The sequence below is a fragment of the Nicotiana tomentosiformis genome, chromosome 12 (genome assembly GCF_000390325.3).
Source record: "Nicotiana tomentosiformis chromosome 12, ASM39032v3, whole genome shotgun sequence".
NCBI classification, from domain to species: domain Eukaryota; kingdom Viridiplantae; phylum Streptophyta; class Magnoliopsida; order Solanales; family Solanaceae; genus Nicotiana; species Nicotiana tomentosiformis.
The window spans coordinates 15,163,791-15,188,163 of record NC_090823.1 but is presented as its reverse complement, the minus strand read 5'-3'; the positions used below and the strand labels follow the sequence as shown (position 1 = coordinate 15,188,163).

At 38.6% G+C, this 24,373-nt stretch overlaps 1 pseudogene; it reads right to left on the bottom strand.

Annotated features, from left to right (window-relative positions):
• Nucleotides 1-355: 355 nt before the first annotated feature.
• LOC104119638 (probable beta-1,4-xylosyltransferase IRX10) lies at nucleotides 356-23,974 on the bottom strand (annotated as a pseudogene).
• Between the last annotated feature and the right edge of the window lie 399 nt (nucleotides 23,975-24,373).

Sequence of the window (24,373 nt, the reverse complement as noted above, 5' to 3'; positions counted from 1 at the left end):
CATTTTTATTCTCATTCCGATCCTAGGGATCTTGTTTCCCTAGGAATAGCTATAAATATCATAATGGCAACTCTTCTAAGACATGAAACATTCTGCACACAAAACTACATTCCATTATTCTACGCTCAATCTTATAGTTTTATCATCACTTTATCATTGCTTTCAACTATGCCATCGGAAAGACCGAGTTCGGAGCCAAACTCGTTATCTTCTTTCATTTCAGTCATTAATGTCGTTTTCTTTGTTCTATTTCTCTATCATTTTTGGATGAAATCGATTTGCTTGTCTATAAACTACGTTACAAATTCAACTATACCGTTTTACGGGTAAACACTATCCATGTTTTGCATCTAAATGCTCAAAAGGTGTATATTTTCTAGTTATACAGCCGCTAATTACATAAACAACATATTCCTATGCTAAGATGGACGGTGGCAGTGTAGTATATATGGCCAAGCTCATAGCTGCCTTACCAAGGTTTCAAGTCCCCAGTTGGACCTGCTGTCCAGTTCAGTATCTTTTCTCCTGGCTTCAGATAGGTACTCTTCTCATGAGGCAATTTCCGAGCAAGCCCATTTAAGATTTGATGAAATGCATCTCTAGGTGGGGCTGGTTGTGGGAACAACATTGCCTTCTTCATTGATGGATTGGCTAGAAACCTTTCTTAGGACTACATGTGATGGTATAGAAGTGAGAATAGTATGTAAGTATGGTACATCTTTTTCTGCTACAAACACACCAATATCTTCCCAATAGATAGCATCAGCAAAAGGCAAAACAATGTAATCCGCTATAATAACAGGTATGCAACCAAATACTACACTTTCTACCAATCTAGGACTCCATGGAGCCCAACCCAAAGGGCGTAAGCAGAAAATGGCTCGTTGCATGTCCTCGTAATATGTGGTTGGGTGGTCAGTCGAGATGTCACACACTGGACTGTTCTTTAAATTCTCCCAAATTGATGCCCTTGCACCTCTGTGAATGACTTAATTGATTTTAGAATTTGTAATTAATGACTTAAAGAGGAGAATGACTCAATATTAGTACGTACTTGCATAATAACCACCTTCAGGATCATTGTTGACATAATAAAACAAGCCACGAAAATAGACAAAGATGGACCTGGGAGTGTCTGGGGGAATCAAGTGAGCTTGCATCTTCTGAGGGGGTGCATATGGTGGTATTGTGATTGAGCCCTTATTCAAACATACATGGTTCCGCTGTCCAAAAGTTTGGACTAAGGTAGCACGTTGTAGCAACGGAAAAATGTCTCGTTCAATAGATTTCTCTTCCTGCAACAGGACAAAAGGTAAGATCGAGTCAGCTCACACAGTTTGCTGATTCCAATTGGGACTTACTTGATACTGAAAACAAGCTCCAAAATCATGAGGAACAAGAAAAAAGTGATCAGCTCCTTGTGTTCGATTCCAATAAGGCCAATTTGCAGAGATGAGTTGTATTGCACTCCTTATAATCCGTGGAGATTTGAAGGGCAAAGGTAACCAATTAGGTGTTAGGTCACAAGTAGCGTACACTGGGGTATAAAACCAATCAGCTTCTTCAGGATTAAGACTTCTAACCTCACTTGATAAAAGGAATCGATGCATGAAGATTTCAGCAGCAAACATATGTGTGAGGCATCTCGGATCTTTTTGCAGTAGCTTTTTGTTATATTTGCTTCGAAGTTAGTATACGTAAACTTTCAATCTTCCTACTGGGTCATCTTCAAGGACATCGCCAGCACTTCCTAATAATACCAAAACCAATGTTTAAATGCAGAACCGATGGAATGGGAAAACGACAATCCTTAGGAAATTCAGGTGTCCATGATTAGAGGCTGTCACGATCCAAAATTCACTAGTCGCAATGGCACCTAACTCAACCCGCTAGGTAAGCTAATTAACGATTATCCATTTTCAATTAACTTTATAAAATAATTAAACAAAGGAGTTATTTGAGTCTTATACATTCCCAAGGACTGGTAGTACGAATAATGAGCTTCTAAGAATAGAACTTACAAAGCTGATATGAATTAAATATATCTTATGTTTTAAATGTACATAAACAGAGTTTTTTTTAAGGCTACCATGTACAAAATGCAGCTACAACAGGAACGCAGGTGCATCTTCAATTCCGGCAGCCATCGAGCACCGCAACAACAACAGCCAACATCTACAAATAATGTACAGAAGTGTAGTATCAGTACAACCGACCCCATGTATTAAGTAAGTATCTTGTCTAACCTCGTCGAATTAGTGACGAGGCTTTGGTTAAAAGATGATCACTGATAAAACCTGCAATGTAAACTAACAATAGAACATTACTACTGTACAATAGAATAAAGCACACGAAACGAATATACAAAGCAAGAACGGAGTACTAGAAGAAGGCAAAATTCAATAAGTATCGATAATTCACCCAATCCTTTACTTGGAGTGAAAGCCAATAGATCAAAAGAATCACCTCGAAATTTTCATAGTGTGAGAAATATAATCAAGACATCAAATCCAAAGACACGACAACACCCTTCATGCATTTTTATCTCGTCCTCACCAATTATGCGTAAAACAGTACCAACCAAATGACAGAAATATCGATAATAGAAATGACAGTATAGGAAATATGCAAATAGCTATGGAGGACGAGAATGTACATGAGAACATCAATAACAGACTGCACCGAAAGCATATAGGTAATGACAACGATTGGGAAAAAGAATGTAACTTCGACTAACTATCAAGGTGAAGGCATGAAGACAAATATGACAAATAAGGAAGCGAACACATGATCTTTATAAATTAGCAAGCGGGGACATGAACGACTATTGTTGAAGAAGTCCTACACTTAAGTGCAACAAACAAATGACATGGATAAAATCATAAACGCATGAAATAGGCATGATATTCGCAAGATTAAGTAATTAGCTGGCATGATAACATGACAACAAATGTGATAAAGGATAAAGATAGAACAGTAATGACATATCACATAAGAACCATAAACACGACAATAACAATTCCAGGTAAAGACATGAAGGTATCTACAAGAAAGAAATATCACAACATAATGCATGTCTTTCGTCATCACTTGCACGGAAACACCCTTCGTGCCATGAACTCACCATCACATGAAAGCGTGATAATATAAATACAATATCACGGCATCACCCTTCATGCTTTTACTCACATAACATGGCACGACATCACCCTTCGTGCTTTTACTCACAATGATATGGCGCGGCATTGCTCTTCGTGCTTTTACTCTCAATAATATAGCATGGCATCACCCTTCGTGCTTTTACTCTCAATAGCATGACACGACATCCCCCTTCATGCTTTACACTCTCCCTCACATTATAATGTATAAACAAAGGCACGACATCACTCTTTGTGCTTTACACTCTTCCTTATCAAGCATATGTATATCAATGAAAAACAAGGCAGGAAGCATAAATAACGTCAAGGAGATTATTTAAACGAATATTTCAAATGAATCCCAACCACAACTTTCCAAGCCAGCAATAGTTCAATAAACTCACAAGAACCTTATTATTCAAGTATTCCAACAAATTTCACGAATGATCTACAACACAAGTATAGAATCTAGTATCTCAAGAATATCGGCAGTAGCAATGTATTAGTGATTAATCATAGAAATGACCGATTTGGACACATCAATGTATTCTCAGAATTCCATCAAATTTGATCAAGTTATAATAAACTAAGTCTTTGTTTCTAACATTTAATTTTATGTTCTTAGTAACTAGGAGTCAAGTAAAGCATGAAGCAGGAAGGTCACGTGATTCTACAAGACACAATTTATAACATAATTTACCCCCGAGCATGGTTACCCTGGCACATGTATATATGCTCGTCACCTCATATATATATCACCCTCGCATGTAACAAACAATGTAAAATAGTAGGAAAAATTACATAAGAAGGCAAACCGATACTCAAAGATGAACTCCTCGGGTGATATGACCTCCGGGCGGCTCTAATCTAATCAAAATAACTTCAAAGCACAAATAAAACTCGTAAGAGACTATTCCAGATCATATAGCCTCAATCTTTAACAAAGTCTAAAAATCGACCCAAAAGTTGACTCTCGGGCCCGCAACTCGGAACCCGATAAATTTTACAAAATACGACCACCCATTCAAGTACGTGTCCAACCATACTAGTTTCACTCAAATCCGACTCCAATTCGATGTTCAAAACTCAAAAATTCATATTATGAACGTTTGGCCAAAACTTCCAATTTCCTTTATAAAATTCATACTCCAATTACCAAAAACGAAGATAGACTCATGAAATATAACCAAACCCAGGTAGAGAACACTTACCCCTATTCATATGGTGAAATTTACTTAAAGAATCGCCTCAATCCGAGCTCCCTAGCTCCCAAAATGTAAAAATGTCTAAAACCTTCGAAATAAAGACTATATACACTGCCCAGACGTTTATGCATCGCGAACGCGGAAGAACTATTGTGTTCGCGAAGAAGAAAACAAAATCTGCCCAGAATACCCTTCGCGAACGGGAGAAACGGGATGCGAATGCGGCAAATAAGGGACAGGACTTACGCGATCGCGTAAGAGACACGCGAACGCGGAGAGGAAAAATGATCACCAGTGCCCGGTGCCTGGTTTGCACTTCGCGAACGCAAGAGGGTAGCTATGAACGCGAAGAAGAAATATTCCACCCTCCAAAATAACACTACGCGAACGGGACTGCAAGGATGTCACGCCCCAAAACCAAGGATCGCGACTGGTGCTCAACCGAGTAAACCCAATCGAGCAAGCCTAATTTACATTAACCTCTCATCATTACTCATGCATGATTTACCATAATGTAATAAGAACTTGATTTTCATATTAAATACACTTGGCTCAATGGCCCATATTTTCTTTCTCGTGGTTGTTACAAAACTCTATAAATAGCTATAAACACTGTGAACATAAATACAAGACAAAACTCAAATCTTAAATTACATGATCCACATTGTACATGTAGCTTCTATGACAATGGATACCTATATACATAAAACGAACTAAACCCAAACACCCACTAGAACTGTAGCGGGCTCGCCATAAGCTGAGTATTGAAGAAGATCCCTATCAAAGATCCATATCATCCTGTAAAAGTATACCTGCATCCATTAAAAGATGCAGCGCCCCCGGTAAAAGAGACGTGAGCACATGTGGAATAGTACTCGTATGTAAGGCAGTCAAAACAACATATGAAAATACGGCAACTCAAATAAGAGGTTAGGTCTTGTGCGAAGTCATTTAAAACTTTTTCCTATCATGAAAATTTCTACTTGCCTTAGCCTTGGGGCTCTTCATAGACCATAAACCATTCTTAATGCACTTCACACATATATTATCATGATCAATTGATATCATTCATATAATAGTCCCTTGTTTTACACACAAAATAATATAATTTGCGTACATCAAATTTCTTAATAGCTCTTAAGTACTTCGCAATTTTTTTTCAGGGTGTTATATTCTCCCCCCCCCCCCACTTAAGAACATTCGTCCTTGAATGTTTTAAAAATCACCTCTAATAATCGAGTGAGTTACCATCCTTTTACCTCAAACCATTATGCGTAGGCACTCATGACTACATGGGTCTTATACTTCCTATCCAAAATTTTAACTTACTTAGGGCCCTTAATATTTGGCTATCTTTACAAATTCTTAAACATTTCGGTAGAGTTTCCCCTGTAACTAGGCCTATCCACCTATCATAGAATCCCAGAAATCAATCCTAAACAAGATATAGATAATACCACTTTGCACCATATATATATATATATATGAAATCAACAATTTTGACTCTCGAGGCCAACTTTATGATCTTTCGTACCCTTGGTCGTGTCATTGGTTTTTCCTTCCTCTATTACGAGGACAATTGGATACCTCACACATTATGACGGTCATTTTCATCATCCCTTTAATCCTTAGGCCTTTTTCATTTCATAGCACGATGTGCAACATTCCTTGGTATTAACAAGGGAACTCCGAGACTAATTCAGAATATTTACGCACGATCGAGGATAGAAGAAGAGAAACATTTTCTAAATGTCGTTGTAGCCTCCCTATTATAAGTATGGCCGGAAACACACCGATAAGAGGGACTCTACTGATACAGCTCCATGACACCTTAGGACTGCTAAACCATGCTTTGATACCAAGTTTGTCACGCCCCAAAACCAAGGAGCGCGACCGGCGGTCAACCGAGTAAACCCAGTCGAGCAAGCCTAGTTTACATTAACCTCTCATCATTACTCATGCATGATTTACCATAACATAATAAGAACATGACTTTCATATTAAATACACTTGGCTCAATGGCCCATATTTCCTTTCTCGCGGTGGTTACGCAACTCTATAAATAGCTATAAACATTGTGAACATAAATACATGACAAAACTCAAATCTTTAATTACATAACCCACATTGTACATGGAGCTTCTATGACAATGGATACCTATATACATAAAACAAACTAGACCCAAACACCCACTAGAACTGTAGGGAACTCACCATAAGCTGAGTAGTGAAGAAGATCCTATCAAAGATCCATATGATCCTGTAGAAGTATACCTACATCCATTAAAAGATGGAGCGCCCCCGGCAAAAGGGACGTGAGTACATGTGGAATAGTACTCGTATGTAAGGCAGTCAAAACAACATATGAAAATACGGCAACTCAAATAAGAGGCAAATAAAGTACATCCAGAAACTACGAAACATCCAATAAAATCACATTTCATGTCTTATTATACTTGCATCATTCTATCCTTCTTTTAGGATCAACTGCGCCATATGAACTATACGTGGAATACATAATATAATGTAATTATAACAACATGTACAAACAATGCCAACGAAAGTGACACCTTCCTCCTTTACTTTACACATATATATTGTGTAGATCGTCCTTAGTGTGCACATGTCATATTATACACCTATGCATCTCATAGACTGTTCACAGTGTTCACTTACAAAAAACAAATACACCTATTAAAGGTCTTGGGAATGAAACATGAATATGATTAACCATGGTAACAATTCATTGGCTTAGATAGCCATTAACATCAAGTAAATTTAATAAGAGCTTCTATTCAAATTTATCGATATTAAGTTGGGAACCTTTATAACCACTCTCACACAAAACGGCCCTGTCGCCTCACCCCAACATATGCGGGTGGAGGTGTATCACGATACCACAACCTCTACCCAAAGAGACCCTTCCGCCTCACCCCAATATATGCGGGTGGAGGTGTATCACCACACCACAATCCCAACACAAAGCGGTCATGCCGCCTCACCCCAATATGTGCGAGTGAAGGTGTATTATACAATACCACAATCCCTACACAAAGCGGTCCTACCGCCTTACCCCAATATATGCGGGTGGAGATGTATTCCAAAATACCACAATCCCTACACAATGCGGTCCTACCGCCTCACCCTAATATACGCAGGTGGAGGTATATCACAATACCACAATCCCAATACAAAGCGGTCATGCCGCCTCACCCAAATATATGTGGGTGGAGATGTATTCCACAATACCACAATCCTTATACAAAGTGGTCCTACTGCCTCACCCCAATATATGTAGGTGGAGGTGTATCATAATACCACAATTCCAACACAAAGCGGTCATGCCACCTCACCCCAATATATGCGGGTGGAGGTGTATCACAATATTACAATCCCAACACAAAGCGGTCATGCCGCCTCACCCCAATATATGTGGGTGGAGGTGTATCACAATACCAAAATCCCAACAAAATACGGTCATGTCGCGTCACCCCAATATGTGCGGGTGGAGGTGTATTCCACAATACCACAATCCCTACACAAAGGAACATAGTTTGTCATTACATTTAACGTCGTAATTACTCATATAATTGGAATACTTCATGTTCATGCTCTTCATGAAGGAACACAACTTATTATATTAGCGCATGCATGGTAAATCAATAAGTCGATTTCAATATCACATGGGCCCAATCCCTTTTCTTATGGTTCATTATCCTTTAACAAAGGACAAATCCCTTCCATCCCATTATTTACTCCCTTGACCTCTTGAGGTCATTAGCTAGGTTCATAACTCTTAGGAGCTTAACAATCGAAGTCATTTACATACATTATTTCATAAGCACATAACTATAGTTGAAACTATTGGGACATACAACACTTCATAATTCTCATTAAGGCAACAACTACATTTCATATTCATACTATCACTTACTTGTACTTAACCTGGGTGATCATACAACAATAAGAGCATTTAAAATATTTAGGAACATCATAGTCTTTACTCTCAGGAATGTGGGGGTTTATAACACATTGGAAACAAAAGTACAAATACGTACATCTTATAACCTTCACACCATATATCACTTAATCTGTACTTTCAACCACTTACAACATTATTATTTCATTAGCTCTCTTGGCCATACATACGATTCTTCTTTCATGGTACAATGGACGTATTTCAAATTCCACACTTGCATATCTTTCCTTTCATGGATCATCATCCTAAATATCAATATATACAATATTCCTGAAATCACAACTTTTGGTTCATTAGCTTTTAGGCAATTCTACTTTCAAAGTCATTTTGAGAATAGTTGAATCAGAGCTCATTTCATAATCTTTCTCACATCATCTCATTCATTGGCACTATTGGCCACAAGTATAACTTTCACTCTTGGCACATTGGCACACTTTATATCCCTAATTCACTTATTTCACTTCCAACCATATTTATAGGTTATCAAATATAAGACATTTCTAATCAAGACTTTAGGTACACATATGAGCAATTAAGAGTCTTAAGCATATTGAGTTTTCTCACACAATTTGACATCATACCCTTTAGTTGGAACACCACTCAAAGACATAGCATTTTAATACATATATCATTCTTGAACACATTCCCAAAAGATAACACAATGTGATAGGAACATTCAGAACACGTTTTGAATACATAATTCTCAACACTTTGCTTATTCGGGATAATCAAGTTTATTGGGAACAGCCCGGAACATAGAATAAGGAACTTGAGACATCCATACTTGATCCTTATGGGAACATCATTTAATTCAATTCTAAGAAGGAAGTTTAGCGAACATACCTCGCTTTAAGCTTTTCTTAAATTACTACAACGTTACGGAAATTCTAGCAATCCCAATCTATTTTGATACATAACAAAATTGAACCATAATTAGGAAGATATTCATGGTCTCATCTCGTTTGAGCATTTTATCAAACACTAGGTGTGCCAATTTGGCTACAAGGTTCTTCTAAAAGATTTCCTTCACTCATCAACCCAATATTTACTTATTGTAGCCCAACAATCTTCCCACAAATCTTATTGGTACATACATGTATAAATAATACGCCCATACCCAAGAATCATACTCCTAATCAACCATCTTTTACCCAAATACGAAATTGAAAACTAGGGTATGGAACCTTACCTCTTAGATGAAGATCTTGTGATTAGCTTCCTTGATTCTTGAAGATTGGTGCAAGATTGGATGATTATAATGTTAGGTTCCCTCCTTCTCTCTCTAAAATGCTCTTACCTCTCTCTAAAACCCTCAGAAAAACACCCCAAAATAAGCCCCAAAGCCTATTTATCAAAATGGGGTCGGATTATGAAAATAGAAAAATTAACCCTCCGAACTCACCTATGCAGTCGCACAATGGACCGCACAATTGGTGTGCGGGTCGTACAATGATCGCAAAAAATAGTGCCCAGAACTGGGCTGTTCTGGTTCATTTTGCGACCAGCTTGCAGTCACATTTCCTGTTTGCAGTCGCATAATGGTCGCAGAATCGCATTCTGTCAGCCATTGGTAATTTGGTCATAACTTCTTGTAGGAATGACCAAATGACAAAAGGTTTAAAGAGTTAGAAACTAGACTCAAAGGGATTTAATATGATAAGTACTAAACCATATAAATCTTCATATATAGAGAGGTATGCTCGTTTAAAGTTAGGTCATGTCCGAAGTCACTTGAAACTTTATTCTATCATGAAATTTTCCACTTGCCTTAGCCTTGGGGCACTTGTTAGACCATAAACTATTCTTAATGCACTTCATACATATATTAACATGATCAATTTATATCATTCAAATAATAGTCCCTTTTCTTTACACACAAAATAATATAATTTGCGTACATCAATATTCTTAATAGCTCTTAAGTACTTCGCAATTATTTTCCGGGGTGTTTCATTCTCCCCCACTTAGAAACATTCATTCTCGAATGTTTTAAAAGTCACCACTAATAATCGAGTGAGTTACTATCTTTTTACCTCAAACCATTATGCGTAGGCACTTATGACTACATGGGTCTTATACTTCCTATCCAAAATCTCAACTTATTTAGGGCCCTTAATATTTGTCTATCTTTACAAATTCTTAAACATTTCAGTTGAGTTTCCCCTGTAACTAGGCCTATTCACCTGTCAGAGAATCCCAAAAATCAATCATAAACAACATATAGATAATACCACTTTGCACCATATATATATATATATGAAATCAACAATTTTGACTCTCGAGGCCAACTTTATGAGCTTTCTTACCTTTGGTCGTGTCATTGGTTTTTCCTTCCTCCATTACGAGGACAATTGGGTACCTCACACATTATTATTGTCATGTGCGTCATCCCTTTAATCCTTAGGCCTTTCTCATTTCGTAGCACGATGTGCAACATTCCTTGGTATTAACAAGGGAACTCCGAGACTAACTCAAAACATTTGCGCACGATCGAGGGTAGAAGAAGAGAAACATTTCCTAAATGTCATTGTAGCCTCCCTATTATAAGTGTGGCTCGCAACACAGTGATAAGAGGGACTCTAATGACACAGCTCCATGACACCTTAGGACTCCTAAACTATGCTCTGATACCAAGTTTGTCACGCCCCAAAATCAAAGAGCGCGACCGGCACTCAACCGAGTAAACCCAGCCGAGCAAGCCAAATTTACATTAACCTCTCATCATTACTCATGCATGATTTACCATAACATAATAAGAAATTGACTTTCGTATTGAATACACTTGGCTCAATGGCCCATATTTTCTTTCTCGGGGTAGTTACACAACTCTATAAATAGCTATGAACACTGTGAACATAAATATATGACAAAACTCAAATCTCTAATTACATGACCCACAGTGTACGTGGAGCATCTATGACAATGGATACCTATATACATAAAACGAACTAGACCCAAACACCCACTAGAACTATAGCGGACTCGCCATAAGCTGAGTAGTGAAGAACATCCCTATCAAAGGTCTATATCATCCTTTAAAAGTATACCTGCATCCATTAAAAGATGCAGCGCCCCCGGCAAAAAGGGCGTGAGTACATGTGGAATAGTACTCGTATGTAAGGCAGTCAAAACAACATATGAAAATACGGTAACTCAAATAAGAGGCAAATAAAGTACATCCAGAAACTATGAAACATCCAATAAAATCATATTTCAAATCTTATTATACTTGCATCATTCTATCCTTCTTTTAGAATCAACTGTGCCATATGAACTATATGTGGAATACATAATATAATGTAATGGTAACAACATGTACAAACAATGCCAATGAAAGTGGCACCTTCCTCCCTTACTTTACACATATATATTTTGTAGACCGTGCTTAGTGTGTACATATCATATTATACACCTATGCATCTCATAGACTGTTCATAGTGTTCACTTACACAAAACAAATACACCTATTAAAAGTCTTGGGAATACTACATGAATATGATAAATCACGGTAACAATAAATGGGCTTAGATAGCCGTTAACATCAAGCAAATTTATTAAGAGGTTCCATTCAAATATATCGATATTAAGTGGGGATCCTTTATAACCACCCTCACACAAAACGGCCCTACCGCCTCACCCTAATATATGCGGGTGGAGGTGTATCACGATACCACAAACTCTACACAAAGCGACCATGCTTATTGGTACATACATGTATAAATAATACGCCCATACCCAAGAATCATACTCCTAATCAACCATCTTCTACCCAAATTCGAAATTGAAAACTAGGGTATGGAACCTTACCTCTTAGATGAAGATCTTGTGATTAGCTTCCTTGATTCTTGAAGATTGGTGCAAGATTGGATGATTATAATGTTAGGTTCCCTCCTTCTCTCTCTAAAATTCTCTTACCTCTCTCTAAAACCCTCACAACAACACCCCAAAATAAGCCCCAAAGCCAATTTATCAAAATGGGATCGGGTTATGAAAAGAGAAAAATTAACCCTCCGAACTCACCTATGCAGTCGCACAATGGACAACACAATTGGTGTGCGGGGCGCACAAAAATGGTTCCCAAAACTGGGCTGTTCTTGTCCATTCAGCAACCTGTTTGCCGTCGCATAACCTGTTTGCGATCGCATATGTTACAACCCAAATTCGTATACCATAGATCACGCCGTAAGTTAGTCGACGTAAATCCAAGAAGAGATTATCTTTGAGATGATAAGAAGTTAATCCTATTGGTCTTAAATGATACAAGGGTGTATAAGAGTGGTTAACAAGTATTAGAAGTTAAACGAATCAAGGATGTTATAACCCGTATTTTCGGGTAACACTAGAGGTGATTAACTGTCCCAAGAGGTCTTGTTTTAATGTATTTGAATCATATAATATCCGTATCATAAGTCTTGAAGTCAAGCGAGTTATGAAACAAAAGTTGATAAAAGTTGTCACAACTTAGGTTTATAATTTTACTTAAACTTTAGGTCAAATATTACTGCATTTTTCTCCCAATGTGCTTGGAATTATGGGGTGATCTACCTATCAAATTGAAGATCTATGAGTCTAGTTTCCAACGCATTAAACCGTTCATCGATATGATTTCGGAATAGAGAGATATTCACGTTTTTGCGAGAGTACGCCAAGCTGCTCTCTATGGGGCCCACAAAGGCGGTTTAAGACATATGGACATATATAAGATACCTCAACCCCGTTTAAAGTTATTATTTTTCTATATATTCAGACCTTATAACCCTAAAAACAGTCTTTCAAGGTTCTCTCATGATCCAAGACCCAAACAAAGGGCAAACAACACAAATCAAATGTCGGGAATCCCGTGGCGCTAGTAAGTTTCTTGTTCTTCTTGTTGTTGCTGATTTTTGTGTTGTTTCAGCTCGTGTGGGAGGTTGTTTTAAGTGTTTTATGTTCTGTAAATACACCTTCAAGTTTTTAATATCAACCCTAGGTGATTTCAAGTCTTCTAAAGTAATTCTAGTGCCGAAAAACCCGAATTAATTGCTAGTTTCGCTTCCTTGTTCTTGTGGCAGAATTGAAGGGATATTTCGTGGAAAATTAAGGTCAAATTGGAGTTGTTCTTTCTGTTTAAAGGTAAGGAACCTCTTACTCTATATATATTTAAGATTATCCAAGTTGTGGCTAAGTCGTTGATGCTAGAACTTGTGAAATATATATCGAAAGGCTTGGTAGTAATGTTGTTAGTTGGTGGACTATTTTGGAGGCTCAATATGATTATTAATGATGTTGTTTGGGCTGTTTGGTGATTGTATTGACTTGTGGGAAGTCATATAAATAGTGGAGGTGCTGTCCATTTCATCGTAAAATAGGTTGCGGTCGATACATAATAGTTACGACGCTTAAACGATAATGATAGTGTCATTTCTCTTATTGTAGACTAAGGAGACGTGACATTTGCATAGCTTGAGGTTGGGCAGTATATACAAGGTATGTGAGGCTATCCCCTTCATTCTTTTGCACGACTCCGATTGTACATAATGTAATGAATGAGCTCCCAAAGATACTCTACTCTTAGAAGCTAGCAGTACTTACATTGCTGCCCTTCTTATGAAACGATTGATATTGATGTTACTTCTCTTATTCTTATATTATCAATGTTGTTGGTAGTTCCTGATTCTTATAAGATTCTTGATGAAGAGTTAATCCTAATAACGTGTACGAAGGATACCAACCTTACGTCACTCCGAAAGGTTCAAAATGTGATTCCAATGAGTCCAACATGCATCATATATATGTATCTATTTTACTCTACCGAGCCGCGCTATAGTCGGCTGGGTATGGCACCTATTGTGCAACCACTGATCAATTGGGTTTTACCGAGCTCCACGTGGCCGGGTACGATTCTACCGAGCCCTATGATGGCCGAGTATGTTTTACCGAGCCTATTACGGCCGGGTACGTTTTACCGAGCCTATTACGGCCGGGTACGATATGATGATGGTGATGCCCACAAAGACGTATGTTTTAAAAGTTTATGTATATATATGTATGTATCATGTATTTCATATCAGTAGCCCTCAGAGGTACCCAGATGTCACATGTTGTATATTCTCTATCCCTTTTTACATTACTGTTCTTACTTATGCTTTCTTGTCTTACATACTCAGTACTTTATTCGTACTGACGTCCTTTTTATTTGTGGACGCTGCATGTCGTGCTGCAGGTCCTGATAGACAGGTAGACGTAGCTCCCCCACCACAGTAGGCTGTCCAGTTCAGCGGTTATTGGCGAGATCCCTTCTCCGGACTTTCCGTGGTCTTGGTATGCATTTTTGTTATAGACATTATGGGTATGTCGGGGCCCTGTTCTGGCAATGTTGTAGCACTTATGTTCCTTTAGAGGCTCATAGACAGGTGTCGATTTATGTATGGTTTAGAATGCCTTGTCGGCTGATTTTTGTTGTATAGTCTTTCATGGCAGCATGGTAGCTCGTACCTTATATATAGTTTCTTGACAGTCTTGTCATCCCATGTTATGTTTGCTCATGACATTATCTTTCATTGTTGGATGTTCATGATCCATGTCTACTATTTATATTGATCTTGTCGGCCCTTAAAGATAATAAGGAAGGTTAGATAAAATGCATGTTGGTGCTCAGCAAGTATGGCCCGGGTGCTTGTCATGACCCTCCAGGTGGGTCGTGACAGCATAATGGTCGAAGAATCGCATTCTGTCAGCCTTTGATAATTTGGTCATAACTTCTTGTTGGAATGTCCAAATGACGAACGGTTTGAAGTGTTGGAAACTAGAATCAAAGGTCTTTAATTTGATAGCTACTACACCATAGAAATCTTCATATCCATAGAGGTATGCTCGTTTGAAGTTAGGTCTTGTGCGAACTCACTTGAAACTTTATTCTATCATAAAATTTCCACTAGCCTTAGCCTTGGGGCTCTTCTTAGACCATAAACCATTCTTAATGCACTTCATACAGATATTATCATGATAAATTGATATCATTAATATAATAGTCCCTTTTTGTTACATACAAAATAATATAATTTGCGTACATCAACTTTCTTAATAGCGCTTAAGTACTTCGAAAGATGATTCCGGGGTGTTACAAAGGACACGAACGCGATAAAGGAAAACCAGATGACAGATTCAGCAGTTCAAAATAGGAGGAAAATGACTCGTAGCCCACCTGGAACACATCCGAGGCCCAACAAGTCCCATAACATAACACGGACCTACTCGAGGCTTCAAAACACATAAAACAACATCGGAACGACGAATCACACCTCAATTCAAATTCAATGAACTTGAAACTTCAAACTTCCACAACCGATGCCGAAACCTATCAAATCACGTCCGATTGACCTCAAATTTTGCACACAAGCCACGTTTGACATTGCGGACCTGCTCCAACTTCCAGAATCAGATTCCAACACCGATATCAAAAAGTCCACTTCCGGTCAAACTTCTCAAAATCCTTCAAATTTTTAACTTTTGCCAAACGACTCCAAAATGACCTGAAGACCTCCTAATACATTTCCGGACGCGCTTCAAAAACCAGAATCACCATACATAGCTATTCGCAGACTCAGAATCCCAAACGAACATTGATAACGTTGAAATGCATTTCAACCCAAATATGATGAAATTCTTCCAAAATGCTAACTTCCATAATAGGCGCTGAAATGCTCTCGGGTTATCCAAAACCCGATTCTAACATACGTCCAAGTCTGAAATCATCATACGAACCTACTGGATCCTTCAAACGCCGATTCCGAGAGTTTACCCAAAAATCTAACCTTAGTCAATTCCTCCAACTTAGAGCTTAAATCTTAAAGTTCATCCTTCAAAATTGATTTCGGATTACTAAAAAACCAACACCGACGATTTATGCAAGTCATAATACATCATGCGAAGTTACTCGAGCCCTCAAAACACCGTGCAAAATGAAGATACTCAAAATGACAAATCGGGTCGTTACATCCTCCACCACTTAAACACACGTTCGTCCTCGAACGTGCTAGGAGTCTTTCTAAAGCGATCAAATCACGGTATGATCATACTATGCATAAACCTAGGGGTGATCCCGCGTCACGTTGACCCATATAAACCTTCCAACACAACCTAACTAGAGATACTTTCTTCAACCTTGGTCCTTAAACCTTTGAACCCAATCTCTAACACCTCGAATTCATTACAAGCCCCAAATCTCCCATCTACACACTGTATAAGCCCGAATAAGATGTATTGGGTCATAACCATAAACCCCAAGATAAAATTGCATGATGCGCCCCATCACTCGGACACTCACAGTAGGAACTGCTGACCACCATTACTGCCGGAAAACAAGTCCAATGCCGGTAGCAAACCTCATATCGATTAGAGCCTCGTTTAAAACCTGCATACCCCGTCCATGATGAAAGAAACACGCATAACCTCTTAACCACTCATGTGATCAATAATCCAAGAAATGCACTACTCCGACCAAGGCCATTTTGCCCGAATCCTCAGCAGAACATAGCACTATTCTTCCAAACCTTCCTCCTCCCATAACAATAGTGCCATTCTCAAGTCAAGAAACCTCATCTCAGCCATTACAAGCAGCCCCACCAACGAGTATCACCAGTAATGATATGGAACTCCACATAACACGGTCCCTAACACCAACAAGTAATAATTCGGACATGACAGATAACCGTAGGAGAGATAAATAAGAAGACTACTAAACAAGTTAAGTAGGCAGGGAAATTTTAGCATTTCACTATGACCTATTTTTAACAAGGTGAAAGCAAAACTACACGAGGTAAACATCAGGAGTTACATTTCATCACAGTACCGTTGCGGCGTGCAACCCGATCCCATCATAACAATCCACATAGGGTACCCCTCGAGCCAAAATGCCCGGGCTCACTGATCACATGTGTGTCAATATCAAGCACCATAGAGTGCACAAAAATATAACTGTGGGAAAATTATCATGAACAAACAATACTGAGAAGGACAAGCACAACTATGGTGCAATAAGCAAATCAACATCACGAAGGACATCTCGCCCATAGTACCATGAAGTCTAAACTGAATTACAATACGCGTGCAAAGAACAATGTAACACTCACAATTAGTCATAGTATAATAGGAGAACATGTAACATAAACCAAGGCACGAATAACATTCATTTTGCCCAATGATATACATGTGGTAATAGCTGCGCAGGAGCAAGCAAATCCGATTTAATACAGTGTGTGCATCTTTATTGGGCCTACCAATGGGCCCCCAATTCAACTCCGGTCATCCCTGAAAGGACAAATAGCCCTCCAAAAGTCTACAACGACATAACCATAATACACATTATCATCTGGCTAGCTTTGGCCATATTTCACAGTCTGCAACCATGAAACAATCTGTTTCTGAGAACTCAAATCTTCAAATCCATGGAACACACGAATCACTCTACCTGATCCCAACTCCACCGCCCAAGTGTCTAACACATCTCTCGTATACAATCATCCCACGAGGAATACTTTTATAATTCTTCTGTGTCATATAAGAAAATCTGAATCTCACTAGCAGACTAACCAAGCGAGCATCGCAATATCAATGATGCATTTGTAAGTAAAAATACAATGCGCCTTCTAAAATGCACACCTTCCTCAGGCAATACCAAGTAGTTATAGCATCCATTTAGACATTCGAAACCGTCCGTGTTGTCTAAGAATTCATGACTTCCCTACAAAATTGAATCGTGACCTTGCATATCCAAAACTCAATCCCGTTCAGTCAGAAACATTATATTTGATCTCATCTAGGAGGAAATTCCAATACACAACATGTTTCCTCACACCAATAGGAAATATTCACCCCGAACCGTGATAGAAATCATCGAGAACCCCTTAGAAATCCATTTGCACATACCCAAGCTATCAGAACTGAATCCCTCTAACTCGACCAAGCCACGTAGTTGCCCAAAACCCATGAGCATCGTCACGAAACACCTGTGGAGACCCACCACATCATAAGTACTCAAGGAACCGATCACATCATTACCGTGTTGATCAAATTTACTATCAAACTGCTCTGTTTCCTCTGAGTTCATTCTAGATTGCCCTCAAGTTGATACCCCTCCTTGCGACAACACCGTGATCCTTACCCCAAAGCTCGACATAAGAGATTCTAGCATAAAAACCACACCGCCCTAAGGCCCATAAGCCGATGCATCCCCTCTTAGTACCCCAAAGTACCACAACCAAGGCACCCGCTCTAAAGGGACCTTCTGTGAATCTAAAGTCGTTCCCTCCACCACTTAGTCTTCATGTTAATGAAATGCATAATCCATAATGATATAGAAATACCGCGAGCCTCGACACCATCCAATGTAAATCTTAAACTCTAGCCACGAACATTATGCCATCACTTAAGCTTCCTGACTCTGAACTCTTCAATAAGGCATGGGAGTCAAATTAGTTTCACAATTAAACATCATGAAAGCCTTTCAATACACCCATAACTCGAGACTGTACACCACATTAAGAAGGAAATCAACGCCCATTAGACCTGTTTACACCTCAAGCAGACTTTTTTCATCACATTCAATCAACCGAATATATCTCACAGCCATATCCTACTCGCTATTTAGTCATCCAACCACTCGCCTGCCTCATTCTCCACTCATAGGGATACTACCGGACGTATACGTCCAAGAGCACATGCTCACACAGATCCCCGTGCTCAAATTACAGTCACAACCCCGCCTCAAGTCCTCCAGACTGACCCATCATCATCACATAAGAATCATATCTCGCATCTCATCCAAGGACTCACAAGCTGCCGATGCTCCGCCGATACCGAGCGCTCGCATGCGCATACAAATGCGTGGAAGGAATTCAAAAAGTTACACTCCAAGATGAATCTATGTCGCACTATAAGAAATAAAAATGGGAAGTTTATCCTAAATGCCCTGCAGCCTCTCGAAGATAGGTATTGACGTCATCATACCGATCCGCAAGACTCTACTAGACAGTTTCTCATGACTCGTAGAACCTATAACCTAGAGCTATAATACCACCTGTCACGACCCAAAATTCACTAGTCATGATGGCACCTAACCCAACCCGCTAGGTAAGCCAATTAACAATTATCCATTTTCAATTAACTTAATAAAACAGTTAAACAAAGGAATTTTCTGAGTCTTATACATTCCCAGGGACTGGTACTACGAATCATGAGCTTCTAAGAATAGAATTTAAAAAGCTGATATGAATTAAATACATCTTCTGTTTGAAAAGCACATAAACTGAGTTTTTTTTTCAAGGCTACCATGTACAAGAGGCAGCTACAACAGGAACGCAGGTACATCTTCAATTACGGCAACCATCGAGCACAGCAACAACATCAGCCAATATCTGCACATAATGTGCAGAAGTGTAGTATCAGTACAACCGACCCTATGTACTAAGTAAGTATCTTGTCTAACCTCGTCGAATTAGTGACGAGGCTTTGGTTAAAAGATGCTCACTGATAAAACCTGTAATGTAAACTAACAATTGAACATTACTACAGTACAACAGAATAGAGCACACGAAACGAATATACAAAGCAAGAACGGAGTACTAGAAGAAGGCAAAATTCAACAAGTATCGATAATTCACCCAATCCTTTACTTGGAGTGAAAGCCAATAGATCACAAGAATCACCTCGAAATTTTCATAGTGTGAGAAATATACTCAAGACATCAAATCCAAAGACACGACAACACCCTTCGTGCATTTTTATCTCGTCATCACCAATTATGCGTAAAACAGTACCAACCAAATGACAGAAATGCCGATAATAGAAATGATAGTATAGGAAATACGCAAATAGCTATGGAGGACGAGAATGTACATGAGAACATCAATAACAGACTGCACCAAAAGCATAGAGGTAATGACAACGATTGGGAAAAAGAATGTAACTTTGACTAACTAGCAAGGTGAAGGCATGAAGACAAAAATGACAAATAAAGAAGCGAACACATGATCTTTATAAATTAGCAAGCAGGGACATGAACGACTAGTATGGGAGAAGTCCTACACTTAAGTGTAACAAATAGATGACATGGATGAAATCATAACATCAGGAAATAGGCATGATATTAGCATGTTTAAGCAATACGAAGGCATGATAACACGAGAACAAAGGTGATAGAGGATAAAGACAGAACAATAACGACATATCACATAAGAACCATGAACACGACAATAACAATTCCAGGTAAAGGCATAAAGGTATCTACAAGAAAGAAATATCACAACATAATGCATGTCTCTCGTCCTCACTTTCACGGAAACACCTTTCGTGCCATGAACTCACCATAATATGAAAACGGGATAATATAAATACAATGGCACAGCATCACCTTTCGTGATTTTACTCACATAATATGGCACTGCATCATCTTTCGTGCTTTTACTCACAATGATAAGGCACGTCATCACCCTTCGTGCTTTTACTCTCACTAATATGGCACGGCATCACCCTTCGTGCTTTTACTCTCAATAGCATGGCACGACATCACCCTTCAAGCTTTACACACTCCCTCACATGATAATATATAAACAAAGGCACGGCATTACCCCTCGTGCTTTAAACTATTCCTTACTAATCATATATATATCAATGAGAAACAAGGGAGGAAGCATAAATAACGTCAAGGAGAGTGTTTAAATGAATATTTCAAATGAATCCCAACCATAACTTTCCAAGCCAACAATAGTTCAATAAACCCACAAGAACCTTATTATTCAAGTATTCCAACAAATTTCACAAATGATCTACAATACAAGTATAGAATTTAGTATCTCAAGAATATCGGCCGTAGCAATGTATTAGTGATTAATCATAGAAATGACCAATTTGGACACATCAATGTATTCTCAGAATTCCGTCAAATTTGATCAAGTTATAATAAACTAAGTCTTTGATTCTAACATTTAATTTTATGTTCTTAGTAACTAGGAGTCAAGTAAAGCATGAAGTAGGAAGGTCACGTGATTCTACAAGACATAATTTATAACATAATTTACCCCCGAGTATGGTTACCCTGGCACACGCATATATGCTCGTCACCTCATATATATATCACCCCCGCATGTAACAAACAATGTCAAATAGTAGGAAAAATTCTCTAAATAAAGTTAGGCAAAACACTTACCTCAAAAAAGGCAAACCGATACTCAAAGATGAACTCCTCGGGTGATATGACCTCCAGGCGGCTCCAATCTAATCAAAATAACTTCAAAGCACAAATAAAACTCGTAAGAGACTATTCCGGATCACAAAGCCTCAATCTTTAACAAAAATTAAAAATCGACCCAAAAGTCGACTCTTGGGCCCGCACCTCGAAACCCGACAAATTTTATAAAATACGATCACCCATTCAAGTACGAGTCCAACCATACTAGTTTCACTCAAATCCGACTCCAATTCGATGTTCAAAACTCCAATTCCTCTATAAAATTCATACTCCAATTACCAAAAATGAAGATAGACTCATGAAATATAACCATAACCGAGTAGAGAACACTTACCCCAATTCATATGGTGAAAATTGCTTCAAGAATTTCCTCAATCCGAGCTCCCTAGCACCCAAAATGTAATAATGTCTGAAACCTTCGAAATAGAGACTCTTTACATTGCCCAGACGTTTATGCATCGCGAACGCGGAAGAACTATCGCATTCGCGATGAACAAAACAAAAGCTGCCCAGAATACCCTTAGCGAACGCGAGAAACGGGACGCGAACACGATGAAAAAGGGATAGGACTTATGCGAACGTGTAAGAGACACGCGAACGCAAAGAGGAAAAGTAATCACCAGTGCCCGGGGCCTGGTTTGCACTTTGGGAACGCGATATATTGAATGCGAACGCGAAGAAGGAGGTGATAAACCTTCGCGAACGCGAGAGGGTAGCTGCGAACGCGAAGAAGAAATATTCCACCCTCGTAAATAACAATACGCGAACGCGAGTGCAAGGACGTGAACGCGATGAAGGAAAACCAGATGACAAATTCAGCAGTTCAAAATAGGAGAAAAATGACCCGTAGCCCACCCGGAACACACCCGAGGCCCCTGGGACCCCGTCCAAACATATCAACAAGTCCCACAACATAACACGGACCTACTCGAGGCCTCAAAACAACATCGGAACAACGAATCGCACGTTAATTCAAATTCATTGAACTTGAAACTTCAAACTTCCACAACTGATGTCAAAACATATCAAATCATGTCCGATTAACCTCAAATTTTGCACACAAGTCACATTTAACATTACGGACCTACTCCAACTTCCGGAATCGGATTCCGAGCCCCATATCAAAAAGTTCACTTCCGGTCAAACTTCTCCAAAACCTTCAAATTTCTAACTTTTGCCAAACGACTCCAAAATGACCTACGGACCTCCAATTCTATTTCCGGACATGCTCTCAATACCAGAAGTACCATACGGAGCTATTCTAAAACTCGGAATCCCAAACAGACATTGATAAAGTTGAAATGCACTTCAACCCAAATATGATAAAATTTTTTCAAAATGCTAACTTCCACAATAGGCGCCGAAATTCTCCCGAGTTATCCAAAACCCGATTTGAACATACGTCCAAGTCCGAAATCATCATACGAACCTGCTGGAGCCTTCAAATCCCGATTTCGAGATCGTTTATCTAAAAATTCAACCTTAGTCAATTCTTCCAACTTAGAGCTTAAATCTTGAAGTTCATCCTTCCAAATCGATTCCGGATAACAGAAAAACCAACACCGATGATTTATGCAAGTCATAATACATCATGAGAAGATACTCGAGCCCTCAAAATATCGAGCGTAGTGCAGATACTCAAAACGACCAATCGTGTCGTTATAGAGGCAAACCTAGGATTTTTACGCAATGAGGGCATAATATTCTGCTCAACCAGAGTCCCCTAAAAGCTTTTAGTGTTCAGGATGACAAGTGCTTTAAATTAATCATTTTCAAGATATATATATACATATACAAGATTTCTGCCGAAACTTACGGGGTCCGATAACCTCTTACTGTAACACATAGGTCCGCCTCTGTCCGTGGTACACCTTTTAAATCAAACTCAATGCTATTATGATGATGATTATTGGGTGAACAATTAATATAATAGCGCTAACAAAACTCATTCTTCTACAAGAAAATATAAGTAATTATCACAGATTTACCCTCAGGTGAATGAATCCTTTTTCTCTTGTAATATATCTTTAACTTAACACTCTATACTCCCTATACTCAAAGAACCAGCACAAGCAAGAAACAGAAATATCGCACCATATATATAGTGCGGCATTCATCAATACCAGATACAAATACACTAGAATACATTTCAAAAACAAGATTCAAACAAATCAACTACACAACTTAGTTTGTGTTTGCTTTGAGAAATTACAGCTGAAATTAAAGTGGGCCAAACAAAGGGTAGAGAGATGAATTCAGAAAAGGGGAAGCAAGGAATATACCAGAAATCCTCTCAGTAGTAATAGGATCTGCGTGAGGAAGCTTCTCTACAGCAATGGTGATAGGTAGCAGCAGAAAGACCCAACTAATCATCGTAAATGCTAGATTTGTTTTGAAGGAGGCGCTAGGCAGAGGACGACTATATTAGCAAATTGCTAGCTGCATGCAGTTGTTGGCAAGTAGTAGACAATTTTTGGTAAGGAGTTACTATTCTGTTCGGGTAGGCACCTTATTATTAGGTTCAAAGTATCTTCTCGTTCCATTAAATTAAATGTCATTTCGTAAACATGCATTTACCTTCCATCTAAGTACTCATGTGTCCATTTTAAGTTATTTTTTTTTACTCTTTCCACACATATAATTAAAAAATTCACCTTTTAGTATTAATTAACAATGAAATTGATCATATTAACCTTAATTTGCTCATTAAAAATATCACAATGAGCAAATTTTTTCAAGTTGCTATTTAGATGGGAGCCACATGTCATGATTAAAAATTAAAAGTTGAGATCTGATTAACCAAATTCAAGGTCCTAATCATGGTTAG